This window comes from Lissotriton helveticus, chromosome 1_1, assembly GCF_964261635.1.
Source record: "Lissotriton helveticus chromosome 1_1, aLisHel1.1, whole genome shotgun sequence".
NCBI lineage: Eukaryota > Metazoa > Chordata > Amphibia > Caudata > Salamandridae > Lissotriton > Lissotriton helveticus.
In genome coordinates, this window is record NC_136057.1 from 539,570,113 (window position 1) to 539,587,130 (window position 17,018).

Consider the following 17,018-nt stretch of genomic DNA (forward strand, 5'->3'; position numbering starts at 1 on the left):
AATGATAGGGTAGCCCCACTGAAAAAGTTACCTTCTCATAGTGAGGCACAAAGAGTTCCATTCGCAGGGGAGGAGGCCGTGAAGAGCAGGTAAAGTGTTGTGGATGGTTGTCACTGTAGCATGGAGAACCGACCGGGCATTGTGACTGTCATCGCTGTAGCATGAAGAACCAGTTGGGTGTCAAAGATGGCCACTGCTGGGGCTTCGTGTTGGCAGTCACTTCGGGCTGTCATTGCTGTAGTGTGGAGTGCGGATCTTGCATTGCCGGTTGTTCCTGGTGGTCACTGTAGCACAATAAGAAAGTCTCAATGGAGGTTCGCACTTGTAGTTTTTGAGGGCAGCAGAGTCTTGGCACTTCAGGATTTCACCTCTTTGTCTTTGGAGAAGCTCAGACTGATTCCAGCCAAAGTTCCAGGGCCATGGGGAGGCCATCTTGGAGACAGGAATTCACTTTAGAAGAGGCCAACGGGGCTTAGGCAGATCCGACTGCAATTCCAGGCAAGTCCTGTGCAGCAAGTTAACTGGGCAGTTGCAGAAGGGACTTCAAAGCTTATGTCACTGTAGCACACATAGGAAGTCATCTAACTGACCGTTGGAGTCACCAAGGTTAGCTTGGGATGAAGGTAAGCATTTCCAGTCTTCCTTCTCAGACTACAAGGAGCAGTCCTTATTCTGTAATGTCCACAGGTCCAGGAGTATTCTGAAGTTTGACTCCGGAGGTCCAGTATTTATTCCTGGTGTCAGCCTGTGTGCTTGAGGATTCCCTGTCCTACCCCGTCATCTGGTTACGGAAAGTTCTTCCTCTGTCAATGCTCCAAATTGTCTGGGATGCCAAAAAACAGGGCAGGCCAGGTGTCAGATTCCTTTGCCTTTAACATTAAAGAGGATTTAAAATTACAATTAATTGAGTATAAGCAGCATATCTCTGTTTACTACCAATCCAAGGTTATTACTTATTAAATATAAAAAGAGAACTCAGTCAATGTGAGAGATAGGACTTTAGGAGTTTGTCACTGCCAGTACATGTACAACTAAAGTACACATGTCCTACTTTTTACACATAATGCACTCTTCCTTATGAGACCTTAAGGCTCACTATAAGGGTGACTTGTATGTATTGAAAAGGAAGGTTTAGGCTTGGAAGAATATTTAGTTTGCCAAGTCAAAATGGCAGTTTAGATTGCACTACAGGCTGCAGTGGCAACCATGAGACATGTTTTAAAAGACTACGTTGGTGTGTGGCACAATGAGTGCTGCATGCCTACTAGTAGCATTTAACTTTCCGATCCTGGGTACATGTAATACTGTTTACTATGGACTTACAAGTACATGTGCCAATTTAATTTTATTATGTTTGAAGGAGAAAGCACAAGCACTTTAGCACTGGTTAGCAGTGGCAAAGTGCACAGAGTCCTAAAGACAACAGAAATATAATTCAGCAATATAGGAGGTGTCAACAGCATTTTGTGGATGTGTTGAAAAGAGCCTCTGATCATTCTTGCACAAATACAAAGTATGGCTGCCCTGTCCCCGGCATGTCAGTTCACAAATAGTGGCTGCCTGCACACCTTCTGCCCCTTTGCTCATTCTTGTTCATAGGTGCTTCCCATCCATCTTTGTCCCATTGCATTTCCAAAAGAAGGTGAGGTCCTGGTCTAGACATGATACCTATTGACCTGTACTGTAGTGAGAAAGAGATTTGAGGCCAATATTTTACAAGCATTTTCAATGCAATAGGTCTCACATTTGCGGGAGTTAAAGGTATCGGCATTGTAAATGACAGTCTTTTATTTATGTGTTTTTGAATCCAACACACATATAAAATGCATTTCTGTTTATAATGCAATAGCTCAAACTCTCGCAAATGCAAGACCACTTTAATGGTGGCTGCTCGCCTTTCTCGCTGTAGTCAGGTTACAGTGAGCAGCGTCTAAAGAAAGGGGTGCAGCCAACATTAAAGTAAAAGTACAGTATAGGGCGCTTTCGCCCCAAAAATAAATAAATAAATAAAGGTTCTGTAGCGTGGCCACTAAAGTTAAAGCGTAAAACGCTGGAAAATTAAATAAATTGAAATCGCGTCCGCTATACTTAAAGTGGACCACACTGCAAATGAAATAAATAAATAAATAAGTGCAGCTACTATAGTAAAAGAGGACAGTGCTGCGAATTAAATAACTGCGGCCGCTATTGTTAAAGAGGACCCACAGCTATTCCTATTAAAAATATAAAATCGGGCAGCATGCTGCCTTTTTGGAAAGCATGTTGTGGGTGTAATACTTTAAAATCACTAAAGAAAATAAGGCTCACAGAGTAGATAAAGCAGACCATGTAACAACACAAGTAAAAAGTCCAGTCCTTATGGGAGGTAACAAATGCAGACAAGGCGGTACCAAAGAGGGACTTCTAAGCCTGTTTATCAATCAAAAGCATCGATTTAGAAAGGACAGTCACAGGAGCCAATTGAAAAGATGGGCAATAAAAGGGTGGAACTTCTATTCCATACTTCAATGCATAATGCCTCGCAGAGCAGTGCATGCGCCGCCCAGGCTCGACCTAAAAAGGTTTCCTAGGATCAATGGATTTCCCACTCTGGTGTCATTTTTTGTTGATGGCAGTGTTTCAATTTATATTTCTCCACAAGGTTTAAAATCTTTGTCTGATGCCTTTCCTACCTATGCCAGCTTTTAAGAACAGTTGCAAATTAACTATACAAAGAGTGAATGTATTATTATCAATCCATTAAAGAAGTTCAATTGACAAATCACAATCAATTTGACACCAATTCACTGAGTCTCCAAGTTTGATTATCTGAGTATACCAATTCCGAAGTGCAAAAAGGGAAATATCACCTTTCAAAAGAACCCTTGGCTTTGTGTAGTGGAACCAAGTTTATATTAGTAAAAAACTCTAAATGGCTTCACGGCGGGCTGGAGAGACGATTGAGTCTGCCAACAGTTTACCTCGCAAGCAAGAGTGCTAATAGGAACCTGTTTGCCTCCACCGCCATTTCGAGGTTTTACTAATATAAACTCGGTTCACCTTTGGAATTGGTAGAAGGTCAAGGGGGGTCACCCAGGTTCACAGAGGTGAGAGTCCTGAAGAAAGCCGGGGCACTGTCAATTGCCGGCTGAAACTTGTTGATACTTGCAGTGTGGATCAGGTGGAGTCTCATAATAAGTATCTCTATCTAGCATCCACGATTTCTCTTTAAATCCTGGACAGGGGACCTAATATTAAAATAGTAATAAGGATCCCCTGAGACCAGCCTTTAGTACCACTGTTCCTGCACTATTTTTTCACCTTTGAGTTTCCACTAACTCTTCACTGTATGTTGTATTGTCTTCCCCTCCCTATTGCTCCACCTCCAGTGTTGGGTAAACACTGAAGTGTGTTAGCATCTCTATGATGAAGCATGACACAGCTTGCTGTGTATGAGGGCAGTTTTAAAAGCAAGGTGCCTTTTCCCTTTGCTCACTCTTAGAAACTTTTCTTTTCTTTTTATGAATCATTTCTGATCCCTCTTCTTTTTGTGATATATGTCCATCTGTGGACCCAGGAGAAACAATGTCCCTCTTTGCTGGGTGGCGCAATCCTAAGCAGATCCTATGCATCACCTCTGGTGCATGGACTTTTCAGTCACAAGAACTTCACATTGCCGTCGAAGCTTGCAACCTCTTCGGAACCAGCTGGTGGGCGACGCATCCGCCATGCAGGAATCCGCATCACAAGCCCCCTTCTCCACAACCTCCTCGACGATGACGCAGGACCTCTCACCACAGCATCACAGCTCCCCAGAAATGATGCTGAGGGATGTATTTCTGACCCTGAACTTGCATCGCCTCGGCTGTGTGAGACATTCTTGATGCTGTACCTTTCAATGCACCGCAACCAGGATTAAAGATCTCTTGTTTAGTGAGCCTAACTGTGTCCCTATAGCTGGCCTGCACACATTCACAGTCAGCCTGGACTTGTGACTTTGTCCAGGTCCGGCAAGACCAGTAATCCACAGTTGGTGTTTTCTGCTTTTTGGCACTGATTACACTAAAAACTTTAGATTTGTCTATATCCGTTTTTACTGATTGTAATCTTGTTTTATTTGTTAAAATATACTCTATTTTATTAACTGTGTGTTGGTCCTTCACCTTATTACTGTTGGTAGTGTTGGCACAAATACTTTAGACATTGTCTCTGAGTTAAGCCTTTTTTGTTCTGTGTTAAGTTGCCCTAAGGTTGAGCACAGGTTAATTTAGTGTTCGGTCGTGAGTTCACCCAGACAAGGATTGTGGTTGCAGCTTGTGTGGAGTTTCACCCAACCCCAACCAGTGCCCCAATTTCCTACATCTGACAAAATTAAACAAGTATTAACAAAGCCAAATAAGGATGGTAGCAAGCACCAGACCTATTGGCTTTGTCAATGCTTGTTAATTAGAACGGTTGTGTATTGTAAGTGAGGATTCATCAATGATGTATAGGAGATTGCTTCATGTATCAAAGTGATTTGTTACATGCGACTGCCATAGATGTATCAATTATTTTTAGTTTAGTTTGGAATGATTTTACTTGTGAAGTGTGGGTCAATGGTTTGAGCGGCAGACCCTGATGCAGAGGTCTAGCCCGGGACCAGGGTTCAATTCCCCGCCTCGGCGGGTCTTGGGCTCAAAATTCCACGGACCTGATAATTCTCGCCTCGGTGCCTATTCCAATCATGGAGTCCCACTCTGCAACTCTGGGCAATAGCTTGCTTAATCTCCACAACGGCCCCCACAATGCTAAGGATGCCTGGCCTCCACCTTGGGGGTGCCCAGGAGTGGACACCTCACAGGGAAAGCCAGGATGGGTTCCACAGCGGTATTCGTACAAGTGCCTTGAGACCCTTGCGGGTGAGTAGTGCGCTATACAAGTATCAATTTACATTTTACATTTTTACTTGTTATTGATATTTCTTACTTCTTCTAATACATCTGAATTATTGGCCCAGAAGCAACGTTTAGCCCAGAAGTCTGCAGCAAGTACTAGTAAACACAAGGGTACCAAATACAGAGACTGTGTAGTCTTGATTCCACCTGTTGAATCTTTAATCCACCACCAGGCACTCCTTGTCTCGTTATCTCATTCTTGCAGGGTCTTTTTTTTATCCCTGCTTACCCCCTTTGTCACTGTATTGCCATAATTCTCATAATCTTAACCGAGTTCCTTACCTGTTTTCTGCCTTTTTATCTCTTGCTCTACGTCAAAGTCTGTTGATGACAAATAAGTTGCTGTCCCCATAGATGAACGCTAGTGGGCCCCTTCTGCAACCTCCATCTTAAATTAATCATTGCCTATGCCATTATTATACTTGGCCATGTAGAGCACAATACCAGTGCCATATAAAGTGTGCATGAGAACAAGAATGCCACAAGAAATAAACTTTTCAAACAATTTTGCTTATGAAGAGGAATTTCTTTAAGGAGGTCCTTTATTCGAGATGTAATAGTTAATTTGTCAAAAAGGAGCAGGGGTTCACGGGGTTTGTTTGCATTTAATTCGAAGGTAGAGCATGCTGAAGTGTACAAACCTATGCTCTCTCCATGTAGAACGCAATGCCAGATTGACCGTTCTATAGCTTTCAAGGCTACAACATAATTATCTTGAAATGAATCTGACAAGGGCAGAGATATCATGCTTTTTGCTGATTCATCTCTCAAATATATGGGTTCCCAAGTACACAACGTTGTCATGAATCACTGCACTCACTGCGAGGAAAGCCAATGTAATCCTCTTTCGTGGTTAAGATCGCTTCTCTGGGAAGCCAATAGGGGATTCGAAGAGGAATATTCCTATTATTTCTTCTTACATAACTGTACCTTGTCTTGAAATTGACAAAGCACCGTATGACCCAAAGCTGCTTCTCCTCAAACAGACTCTTTCTCCATAGGTCCACTTTTATTTTCTGAACATTTTTCTTTGGTGCTTTTCGTTTTAGTTAGAACTCTCACATTTATCCTATTATATCTTTTCTCATTTATCCCCTCCATTACGATGGTAAGGCCAATAAATACATGAGTAAATGAGCAAAATGTTGTGATGCACATACTAGGGAATAAATCAGTGATAAGTTGTAGAATAAAGATTTGTGTTTCTGAACTCAGGGTTCCCATTTTGAAGACGGACAAAAATATGTTCCTTTCAAAAACCATGGGGTAAATAATTTCTGCTACGCTTAGTAGAAATATATGGTCCGATTTATACATTTTTAGGCAGAGTACTTCATCCCACAGCAACGGATAACCCTCTCCGCCATACTGAAGATCCACCTGCCTTATTAAGAGTCGGGCAGACCTTCAGTATTTCGACAGCAGAGACTACTCTGTTTCCGCCGCCAACATACACCTGCAGCAGCCTGATAGAGTAAGGGCAGCCGGAAATTTGCCCCTTTGTCCGCCAACCCTATTTAGATTGTGCATACAAATACACCGCTTTCATTGTCTGTCTTCACCAGGTAGAGACAGGGAAAATTGTATAATGACCCCCGCGCCATGGATGAAGGGGTCATTGTTTTTTTTGTTTTTTTTCAACAAGAACATTCCACATTTAGATTTTCTTTTTAAAAACAAAAATACATTGATTGGAAATTTGCAGCACAACTCTATCATGTTGATGGAGCTTTCCATCAAACTTTCAGTGCAATTACAGAAACCACCAGGACGCTGGGCCAGCAGATATCCCAAAATTTGGAGGGCGTGTACTCCATCAGGATGATGAAGTACTTTAGTCCGTCACCATGATGATGTAAATACTCAATTTAGGCCCATAGTTTTACCACCAACAATGAAACTTTGAATATGTAAACTGGATTAAATGCTTAGAACATGCCAAGAACTATCTAAGTTGACTTTGAGACACCTGTTAATATGAGTTCACTCAGTGTTCCAATATTTTGAGGAATAATAAATGAGTACTATTAAGTTGGGGGTAAAGATAATACTTTATGTACAATTTGGGATGCAGTAACAAATGTTCTACCTTAATGTTTTTAATATTGTGAACCCTCTGAATGTCTTTGCATGACAGGCAAAGATGTTCTCTTTGCCACTGAGTGCCTGGTATAAGAGAAGCTGAGTGCAACTACCTTCCACAGAACTTGTAAACACCTTAAACTGAACAACTCTTTACCACTAGTACAACTAGTGGGTAGTGACTGTTGCTCAAGCAGTCTTCAATGCTCCTCAAAGCATTCCTTGAGATTCACTTTACATGAATTTAATTTTGCACTATGGTAGACCATATTCATGGTTGTTTAGTGACTTCATTCAATCTGATGTCTTTTTTAAAACATGTAAGGAGAGAAATCACTTATAATCATCGGGACATTTATAATTCTACGCTATTATTCATCATTATTTATATATGCATACACATTGGGGTTGCAAGTGAAGAAATAAAATTGGTGCTGACAGTGTAGTGTGACAAACAAAACTGGTTGTCAGTGCAAAAAAACGGAAATGTTTTGCTAAGGTGCTGAGCAAAAAAAAAGCGTAGTGATCCCTTTATCTGGAACTCCCCAACAGTACCCTCACGCATCTGTCGCCAGACAATAAAACATATTCGTTGGTTTCTGTCTGGAGTATCTGTGTCATTATTTTTTAACTGCATGTGAGTTCTTTTCTTGGGGTCACAGGTCAGTCAGAGGTTACTGACCATCAATTGTAACTCTTGTGTCCCGGGTGTCAATTGTTTTGCACTCCAACTAGATGGTGAAGTTCTGTAATTTTTCACTGAACTCTCACCTGGTAGTGAGGCGGAACACCAAGGCTCTGTCAAGGAGGTGGTGGAGGCAGGGATATAACGCAGTCCTCTCATTCCTTAACACAAATTCGCAATTTCTAAAAGCCACATACATCGCATTTAAGGAATCGCAAAATTTGCGATTCATTAAATGCTTAAGCAAAATAAGGAATCGCAAATTTTTGCTATTCCTTATTTTGCGCTTCTTTGTTACATTTCAAAAAATGCAAAAAAGCCTTTTGTGAATTTCGGCCTTTGCGAATCGCAAAAGGCTTGATACATCTACCCCATAAATACTTATATTTTTATGAAAAAAGACCAAAATGATAAAAATCCAATGAATAGAACCAATGTTATGAATTTGTAAAGATTAAATGAAAATGTAGTGTTTACCTGGCGACAACATTCTGGTCGCACTACACTAGAGTAAATCCAAACGTTCAGGCCAACCGCAGGGGAGCGCTGGCTGGATACTGGGACCAGCCTTTGCCAGCTACAAAGTATCTTAGATTCGTCGTACACGGAGTTGAGATGCAAAAAGAAACAAAGCGATTCATCAGTGTTGAGTCCCACTAAGTCGATGATGTAAGAAGCAGCAAAGTGATGAGTCATCGTCAATCCGCTCGATTGTAGGTGATGCATCAGTGTCGAGCTGCTAAAAGTCTGAAATGCTTTGGAAATTGGATTTGATGCATCTCGCAGTTGGAGATGCCAGGTCCGTGCAGCAGCAGTGATGCGCTGGCATTGACGGAGATGTGCTGATTCCGATTGGCAAAACGTCATTGATGCATGGATTCTAGCTGTTATAGTACTTTACACCCACTTCCAAGGGCTCAGGACTGAACTGGCACCAATTGTAAGGGAAGGCTTTCAGAAAGCATAGTACAATTGCTGTTGCAGGTTGATGAAACGTCTTTGATTTCCCTGAGATTTGGAATAGGGGGCAAGCCAGCATGCCCTTGGAGTCACTCTGGTTTAAAGTGAGATGTGTCCAGTCCTTCCTCAGCAGGGTAGAGGGTAGCTGGGCAGCAGCGCAGCACATCACAGCAGAAGACAATTCTTCCAGAGCAGCAGTCCAGCAGAGAGGCAGTCCTTCTAGCAGCACAGCAGTCTTTCCTCCTGCCAGCGTTCTTCACAGGTCCATTAGTGTACTGTCTGGTGCAGTCAGAGACCCAGTAATTATACCCAGTTGTGCCTTTGAAGTGGGGGTGACTTCAAAGAGGGGCTTTGATGTACACAGAGGCCCTCCCTCCCAGCTCTAGCTCCAGACTCACGCCAGTTGGGGTATGCAACCTTTTGCATGGGGACAGGACTCAGCCTATATATTTAAGTGTCACGTTATCCTTCCCATCTTGCCCAGGATGATCCATCAGGATGTAAATGGCCACTCAGTGGAGTGGTGTGGCTCACTGGTTAGAGGCGGCAGACCCGGAAGCAGAGAACGGCCAGGGACCAGGGTTCAATTCCCGACGCGGCAGGGTCGTGGACCAGGGTCAGCGGACTCGATAATTCTCGCCTCGGTGCCTACTCTAACCAGGGATCATACTCGGCAACTCTGGGCATTAGATTGCCTCTTTTCTACAACGGCCCCCCACATTCGCCGGGGATGCCTGGTTTCACCTTGGAGATACCCAGTAGGGACCATCTCACAGGGATAGGCAGGACGGGTTCCCCAGCGGTCTACAGCGCCACGACGCCTCAGGGCAGCAGTGCGCTTTACAAGACACATACACATACACACACACACATACACACTCAGTCACACCTAAGCTCCCTTTATGTTTGGCTGTCTAGAGGAATGCACAAAATCCAGCTGTCACCCACTCCAAATGTCTGTTGGAGACAGGTGGGAGGCACACAGAGCTAAGAGTAGAAAAATGTCATCTTTCCAAAAGTGGAATAAAAAGAACAAATGATGGATGGAATGCTGAACAAATCAAATGTTCACCCGAGTCATGGGTTTGAGTTTAATCCATTGTTATTTTGCTCACCACACCGCCCCAGTTTGGACCTAGCCATATGTAAATAAGTGTTGACCCTGCTCACTATGGCAACACTCCAGTGTGAATTGCCAAGCCAGGTCCTCCCTGGTTGTAGGGTATCACCCCCCCCCCCGTCCATCAGCCAGCCTAGCTTGAATCCAGTGGCACCATGAGCATGGGGCCACCATGCATTGTTCAGCAATCCGGCCATCATCTGTTCTTTTTGCATCTTTCTAAAAATGGAATTTCTAAAAGGGTAATGGTAAAGTCACCTTTACCAGTAAAGAGAATGTATCATCACGATTCCAGTGATATGGACCACAATAGATCTACTACTTCTCAATCAGGAATTACAGCTTATAAGTGTAATAATGAATTCCCAATGTTAACTATAGGAGGGGTAGGCCTCGTGTTAGTGAATAATGAATTTGAGTGTTTTTCAACACCAGAATCTGCCAAGTTTAAAAGAACACGTCTTAACTTGATGATGTCATCTCCCCATTAAACCCCATTACTTCCGCTAGATCTCGGCCCTCTGCTCCTTGATTTTCTCCCACTTTGCGGGAGGAAAAGAGTAGATGTAAACAGCTGGAACGTAAATGGCGGCAGACCTATGATCCTGAGTCTAAAACAATATATAAATCTGCCCTGAATAAATTTCAAAAATTAAAACGTTCCACGATGAAAGGTTACTTCTCTCAGTTAATTAAGAAGGCTGAGAATTCTACCAAAACCCTCTTCAAGATAGTGAAGGATTTTGTTAATCCACCCGCTATGAAGGCCCAGAGCTCTCCTAGCCAAGCCCTCTGCAACGGGCCATGTTGGTCCTCCTCGACTTGTCCGCCGCTTTCGATACGGTGTCCCACGATATACTACTGGACCGGTTGCAGCAGTTGGGAATTGGAGGCACTGTACTGACCTGGATTAGATCCTTTCTTACAAGGCGGACACAGAGGGTATTTCTTCGCCCCTTTGAATCAGAGGCGAAACCTCTCTTGTGTGGAGTGCCGCAGGGCTCGGCCTTGAGCCCTCTTTTGTTCAATGTCTACCAAGGACCGCTTGCCAGGGTGGTTGAGTCGTGGGGTGTCAGGGTGGTCTCTTACGCTGATGATACACAGCTTGTGTTTTCTTTTAGCGATCACTCTGACACCCATTTTTCCAACTTTCGCAACTGCCTTGCCAACATCTGCTCTTGGATGGCTTCTAACCATCTTGTTCTGAACACCAAAAAACTGCTCCACCTGCTACTCTGTGGTGGCCTATTGTTCTGAATCCCCCCCCCCCCGGTCCCAGTCCAGTCAGCCCGTAACCTGGGCTTCCAATTTGACAATACCATGTCTTGTAAGGCCCAGATCGACAAGGTTACATCTGCCTGCTTCGGCAAATTACGTATGATCAGGAAGATTTTTCCTTACCTCCCTTTGGACTCTCGTAAGACTATTGTCCATGCCCTGATCACGTCGCATCTAGATTATGCCAACAGTCTTTATACTGGTGCCCCTCTCTACCTCATTGAAAGGCTACAAGTTATACAAAATGCTGCCGCAAGACTAATTGGAAATATCCCTTTCCGCCACTCTGTAGCAGCTTTTCGGAAAGAATTGCATTGGCTTCCCATCTCCCGCCGCATCCAGTTTAAAATTTTGATCCTTGCCTTTCGTGCTCTTAGCGGATCAGGCCCGGTCTATTTGAGTAAAAGACTCAAATTATCCGTATCTGTTAGAGCGCTGAGATCAAACAGCCTACGTCTCCTGGTGGTACCCAGATTTCGCCTAGCTAGGAGCGGGGGCAGAACGTTTGCTGTGGCGGCTGCCAAATTGTGGAACAGCCTCCCACTGGATCTCAGGTTCGCTGAGTCGGAGCTAGTGTTCCGCCGCAAACTTAAGACCTGGCTGTTCCCTACCTCTTAAAGCAGTTTTTCTTTCTCCTCCTCTGCTGGCATGTATTCTGTAGCGCCGGGACACCCCCTCTGGGGGTAGCTGCGCGCTTTATAAGCTTCTTAATAATAATAATAACAATAATAATAATAACTTTTGATTACACAGTACGCTGCCCTGTGTGTTATCTACTGCCTATTTAGGAGTGACTGATATGTAATAAAAAGGATTTTAAAGCTTGTCCAGGGGTTTTAAATGTGGACATGGCAGAGTAAAATGCACATTCAGGCTCTGGAGTGGCAGACCTGAGACATGTTTAAAGTGCTACTTGTGTAGGTAGCACAATCAGGGCTGCAGGCCCACTACTGTCATTCAATTTACAGGTCCTGGGCACATGTAGTGAACTCCACTAGAGACTTGATACATTAAATATGTCAATTGTGGATAAGTCAATCAAACCATGTTTTAAGGGAGAAGCACATGCATTTTAGCACTGGTTGGCAGTGGTAAAGTGCTCAGAGTCCAGAGGCCAACAAAATGAATTCATCAAAAGTGCAGACAAGCAGGCAAAAGGTTTGGGGAAATGCCACCCTAAGGCTGACAGGTCTAACACCGACTAAGTGAATGAGTTGCACCTTTCAAATCTTCAAAGGCCCCTTCATTCCTCAGAGGCATGCCCTAGCATTATTAGCTCAAGCGCAAATCAAATAGGGGCATATTAGCAAGAACCTTGTTAAAATTATCACCGTTGTTGCTACAGGAAACTGCCGCTAAAACGGCGATAATGGGCTTGTTAATATGCATTATAGAATTCCAATAGAAGACCAGATTAGATGTCCTGCACATCTAACCTGGGCTTGTATTGGAATTCTTTAACGCATTTTAGCAAGCCCATTATCGCAGTTTTAGCGGCAGTTTCCTGTAGCAACAACGGTGATCATTTTAAAGAGGTTCTTGCTAATATGCCCCATTGTTTGGCACCTATCCTGAGTCCAGTTCAGTCTGGCTCAGGTAGTTTGTGGAATGCCTCCTGTGAGAAGGTAGGATCCTTATAGCATGATTATCCCCCACTTTTTGCTGGTGTCAGTATGTTTCTTTGACTAGTATTGCTGGGATCCTGTTAATCACAAACCCAGCTACTGTGCTTCCTCCCTAAATTTGTCATGGTAAGTATTTTGGTACCTCCACAATGGGCAACTGGTGTACCCATGTAAGTCCCTACTATATGGTACTAAGGTACCGAGGACATAGGTACATCAGGGGTCTCCCATGGGCTGCAGCATGTATTATGCCTCCTATGAGAGACCACTGAAACTGTGACTTCAAACCTGCCATTGCAGCCTGTGTAAGCGGGTGCTTGAACCACTTACGACAGATTTAAGTTTCCTTATATCTGAGGTCACTACAATTAAAACTCATAAGTCACCCCTAAAGCTCCTTTCAATCCTGAAAGCATGATGCACGGTTAAAAATGTGAGTCCACCCTCTATAAACCCTGGAGTCAATTCTCCAGGCTTTGTAAGTGCATCAGCAATTTTGATGCTTATAGTGAACATGCGTTATTACGTGATGGCTAACTATATATTGGCTGTGCCAAACCTGGCCTGGGCATTTTGGTATCAAACATGCTGGAATCCTACCCCAATACCGTTACCGGTGTAAGAGGTATGATTCCATGCATTAGGGGACACCTTCAGGAAGTGGAACCCTTCCTGCACAAAAACAATCTCCCCATGACGCAGGCATTTTTGCTCCATGGTGCAAGGGTGCTTGCTCCGGTGCATGGCAGCCGTTTGTGCACCAGCGCAGTGGGAAGCAGAGATGCAAAATATTGTTGTAAATATGTTGCATCCCTCTGCTTTGAAACTAACGAGGCACGGTGCAGCAAAATGACTTTCGACACCGGGCTGTGTTAGTTTCTTGTAGATCTGCCCCATCATTTTTATGACTGCTTATGAAACAAACCTGTGTTTGCTCTTTGTATATATACGTTTTATTAGTGGATATGTAATGTTTTTAACTGTGCTGAAATGTATTGTGCTTGAAGTATCGTTTTATGGGGTACTTCCCCGAAATTAGCTATTCATATTCGTACACTTCTATGTTCTTTTGTAACTAAGGCATGCTTCACTGATGAGTAAATTATTCATCTATTGTAGGCGTTAACCCATTCGGGAACAACTTTTGATTGTTGTGACAAGTTTCCATTGTTATTGTCGGATGCAGAAGCAAACGCTCAGATAAACGGGCCCATCAAGGCTTACAAACATTAACAAGAGGCACAGCAGATACCAGGGTTTTGCAAAATCCGAAACGCAAGTGAAGCATAAACTACTACAATGGAATGGTACACATGTAAAGCAGACCTCGAACAGGATTGGCAATTACTCTTCACATACGAGTTTTTAATCCAACAGGGAACCTTTTGTTCCTGCAACTCAGAACATAAACCAAATTGTAGCTGCAATTCAGGACAATACCCATTTAAAGCTGAATGTAAGAACTGCCATCACTCTTCGATCAATTAAATGCTTCTTTGAAAACTGTAATTTTCTGCTCGAGTATCATGGCTGATTGTACTGTAACCGAACAAAGGAATTACAAACCACTTAGTGAAGGTGTGGGGGGAAAACATTTTCTGCAACCTATTTAGATGCCAAACAAATGGAAACCATTGTTTTCACTTGAGTTGAAAAGGCACTTGTGATCCATTTTCAAGAAAGGTTCATAAAAGAAAATGGGAATAAATTTGCTATAGAAAGGTGCCAGATTCACATCGCTCGTAGGTAAAATGCTCTATTTCTATGCAGCTCATGTACAATATGTGTGGAGTCAGAGAATAGCTTTGCACCATTATTCTGCCCTTTAGGCATGTACTAAGCTGCGAGTGGGTAATGCATTTCCAGTGCCCACTAAATTACTTTACATTTTGAGACTGAGATACCCTTAGTGACTTTCAGATGGTAATCTCTTAGACATTGAAGACAAAATGTACCATATGTATGCTGGGCGTGTCTTGAATAGACAAATCGCAAGTAGAGTCTATTCCATATTCAACAAGTTATTTCACTGCTCCTCTGATCTGTGTCCTTCAAATTAAAATAGGGCAGATGAACTAAACATATTTTTGCACATCACTTGCCATCACATCAGTAACCACATTAATAAAGTTGAAATAAACACTTATTTTACACTAATCACAACACACAGAATTCCTGTTCAAGTGGCCAGTGTGTCCAGCCTCAACTTCTCCAAGAACCTCTGCTTCTGACTACCAGATAAAAGACACAAAAATTACACGCCATCTAAAACCATATAGCAAGTTCACACTCAGACTAGAAGCACAATTTAGTGTTTGGTGGAGAGGGTACTTTTGTCTCGAACAAGACTAAGGCATAGATTCATAAAGCGAAATAGCGATCGTAATAGCTGCGAAACAGTGATTGCGATTGCAAGTTCCGCTCCCGCAATTCATCAACTACAAAAGCAGCAAATAGCGAAATCGCAAAACAAAGAATCGCAAAACCATTTGTTAACCCACATTGCCATTCCTTAACAGCGATTTCCCACAATTTCTTTGAAATATATTGCAAATTCGCAAATATATTGCAAAATCGCAAATATATTGCGAATTCGCGAATCAAATCGCAAATCAAATTCATCATAAATCGCAATTTGCGAAAATACCCAAATTCGCTAAAAACGAGTCGCAATTTAAGGAGAAGCTAAACCAGGTGGTTACCATGAAGTCCAATTGGAAAAAAAAAAAAAAAAATGGCAAACAAGAAACAGGTGTAGGGTAAACCAAACACACTTAAGGAGACTCAGTATGAGCATGAGGAAAGTCACAATGCCAGGTCTCTACTTCGTGGCAAAGCGGCTGAGGCTCCAGGCTGCAGCCCAGAACCGACGCAGGATCCAGGAGCGCATCTTCCGGCTGCGGATTACACTCCTGGGACAAACTGAAGAGGAGATCTACTCAAAATACAGGCTCGATGGGGCACTGATAAAGAAGCTCATCAGAGACCTTGACCCCCTGATGCAGCACCCAACACGGAGGACCAATGCCGTGCCCACCCATGTCCAGGTCCTGTGCTGCCTGCACCTCCTGGCTTCCGGAAGCTTCCAGGGGATAGTCGCATATGCAGGGGGTATATCACAGAGTACCCTGTCACGCTGCCTACAGAGTTTCCTGGACGCCATGCTGAGCCGGATCCACCACTACATCACCTTCCCTACAATCCAACAGGACCTAACGCAAACTAAACTGGACTTCTATCACACCGCCCATTTCCCCCATGTAATTGGCTGCATTGACTGCACCCACATTCACATCTGTCCACCCACTGAGACCGAATACATGTACCGGAACCGCAAGTCATACTACTCACTCAACATCCAGATGTCTGCAATGCGAAGACCTTCATTACAGACATTGTGGCCCAATACCCAGGAAGCACGCATGATTCGTTCATCTTCCGGCACAGCGGCATACACACCCGCTTGGCCAGGGGTGAATTTGGCAAAGGACACCTCCTAGGTAAGTACACATGCCCACATACAGTATGTCAAGACCATGTTGCTGCGCATAACAGGCACTGACCCTCTGCTCCTATCCTTCAGGTGACAGCACCGATGGCCTCCGTGAATACCTCCTCACCCCATACCTCAACCCTGCCACACCACAGGAACGGCGTTACAATGCTGTGCACATACATATAAAAAATGTTATTGTGCGGACATTTGGCATGTTAAAGAGTCGATTCCGCATCCTCCACAAGACTGGCGGGGCCCTCAAATACCAGCCTGATGTCTGCTGCTGCATCGTGGCCATTTGTGCCATACTCCACAATATTGCCACCAAGCGGAGGATACCTGTGGAGGTGTCTGGTAGTGAGTCGGAGGGGGACAACCTGTTACCTGCACATGTGCATCATGCACGTGGGGAGAATCCTGCTGAAGGACACAGGCGCCGCAACAACATCACACTAAACTATTTCTAGTGCACCCATACCCCTCACGCAACACTGCACTCATGCATGCCACATGAATTAATGACATGAGGAAGATTTGTGTTCAAAATAAATTCTTATTTTTATGGTGAACAAGCTCTAGATGTGCTTTAAATCATCAAAAAATGTACAACTGTATTGAGTCATACAGGCTCTTGTATCCAGAGCAGGCATGCGTGGTTACATCACCATGGCACTGCCGGTAATGTTTAGTCAGTCACTGGCGCCTCCTACCAGACGCACCCTGTCACCTCTCCAACTCCGCGTTGGGAGTGTCCGGCCGTGATGCAGCACTGGGCCTGGAACTGCGGCGCCTTTCAGGTAGCACCGGCACAGACAGGCTCAATGTGCCCTCACTGGCATCATCACTCACCCCATTG

At 43.8% G+C, this 17,018-nt stretch overlaps 1 protein-coding gene and 1 pseudogene across 1 annotated transcript in view; one reads left to right on the top strand and one right to left on the bottom strand.

Moving 5' to 3' along the window:
* SLC15A5 (solute carrier family 15 member 5) overlaps positions 1-17,018 on the bottom strand; it is a 460,983-nt gene that overhangs the window by 293,633 nt on the left and 150,332 nt on the right. The window lies entirely within an intron of this gene.
* The window catches only part of LOC144752762 (uncharacterized), a 37,029-nt pseudogene that overhangs the window by 1,584 nt on the left and 18,427 nt on the right, over positions 1-17,018 (top strand).